Genomic DNA, 2,106 nt, shown 5'->3' with positions numbered 1-2,106 from the left:
TTCTTGGGCAAACTACCTCCTCTACTGCATCTTGAGTTTTTCTTAAAACAAGCCTTCAAACGTAGCACAATGTCCACATCCACTTTCCATTTTGGCTGACCCCTCAGGTTAACAGGTGCATAATAAAAATCAAGCCTCATTCATATTATTGTTGACCCAAACCAAGTAAGATGATTTTCAGGCTACATCTTACTATTAAGAGAGTGGAAGACAGAAGGCATGCTATGCTATTCCTTATAAATGCACTATTATGGGGCAAGCTTTCCCATGCGCCACTCTTGTGTAGAACCCAAGGACATAGGTACCCGCAAAGTTTGTGTGTCACTTGTAAATGTGTGAGCAATGGGCATTTGGGGCTCAGCCTGACACACCCTGTGAACGCAGCTATTTTGGCAACTTGAATCCCAGTGTTGGTAGAGGATAGAACAAACTCAAGTTAACCCTAGTCACTTCCTTGGGCTCTGCTCTATGGGAAGGAGTCAGCCAGGCAGACAGCTGCCACTTCAAATGCCACTCCCCGGGAACAATGCACTTTATTTTTGGAAAGAGGATAAAACAAAGGAGTGGAGAGCAATGCCGACAAATATACATTTGCTTTTCTATTTATGCAAAGCCCCTGCCCCTTCATCACCTCAGTTACCAGTTGTTTGGAGCAGCCTTAGAATATATAGATATGTAAATAGTCACTGGCCTGCATCCCTGCAGAAAACTACACAGGTCAGCTTTCAAGATGGCACATCCCACTGCTGTAAAGAGCTATGTAGACAACAGGATTGTTTCCATAACAGGCTGTTGGCCCACATGGTTGTAATGAATGCTTCTATATACCAAATACTCTCTCTGGATACTTTTCTTTTTTTTTTTTAATTTTTTTTTAATGTTAATTTATTTCTGAGACAGAGAGAGACACAGCATGAGTGGGGGAGGGGCAGAGAGAGAGACACACACACAGAATCAGAAGCAGGCTCCAGACTCTGAGCTGTCAGCACAGAGCCCGACGTGGGGCTCAAACTCACAAACTGTGAGATCATGACCTGAGCCAAAGTCGGTTGCTCAACCAACTGAGCCACCCAGGTGCCCCTGGATACTTTTCTATACAAGAGTCACTCTCTGTAGCAATAGGACCCTAATTATGGCTCTTCATCCCACAAGAAAAAAAGAGTAGAGAAAAAAATGTTGAAATCATTTTCCATGTCTCTATGTTCACTACTTCCTCTGCAATTTCAAACATCACCTTAATCATGCTTACTTACTATAAAATGTGAACCCACTTGAAAAGTCCAGTAGTGGAAAAAGAGAGACAGACACAAAGAAAATAGGAAGGAAGAGAGGAAGGATGGAAAATAGAAGGATGGTAAGAAGAAAGGAGGGAGGGAGAGAATGCAGGGATCAAGGGAAGGGAAGGGAAGGAGGGAGGGAGAAAAGAAGAAAACAAAGGCAAAGAAAAATTTACAAACAGCCCCAAAGGGGCAATTGCCCTGCTTCCTGTTGTACTCCCATAACCTAACACAGCTAGTAGCCTGGGAACATAGTAAGCCCTTGATTATTTAGTGAATAATTGGAATAAGTGGGAAAATTCTCTAATAATTGAAAGGAGTGACAGGCTTAGTCAAAACTGCCTAACAGTTTCCTTCTTTCACTATTCAGTTCAGGATCCATCTCATCCCTTATTCACTCTTAGAGGAGGGATTGAAAATTGATTTTTTAAAAATTTTTTTAATGTTTATTTTTTGAGAGAAAGAGAGGCAGAGTGTGAGAGGGGGAAGGGCAGAGAAAGAGGGAGACAGAATTTGAAGCAGGCTCCAGGCTCTAAGCTGTCAGCACAGAGCCCAATGCGGGGCTCAAACCCATGAGCCATCAGATCAAGACCTGAGCTGAAGTTGGAAACATAACTGACTGTGCCACCCAGGTACCCTTGAAAATTGATTTTTAATGAACACCTACCATGGGCCACGTATTTTGACTTGTTGTCTCCTGTAAAGCCACACAATAAGCCTATTTGATAAGCAGTACATATATGCTGGAAGAGGTTAAGTAACTTGCCCATGGTAGCACAGCTAATAAGCAGAGAAATGAGACTCTAAGTACAGGCCTGACTGACTATAG

This window comes from Leopardus geoffroyi, chromosome E1, assembly GCF_018350155.1.
Source record: "Leopardus geoffroyi isolate Oge1 chromosome E1, O.geoffroyi_Oge1_pat1.0, whole genome shotgun sequence".
NCBI lineage: Eukaryota > Metazoa > Chordata > Mammalia > Carnivora > Felidae > Leopardus > Leopardus geoffroyi.
The sequence above is the reverse complement of the archived record's forward strand: the minus strand, read 5'-3'. Positions refer to the sequence as shown.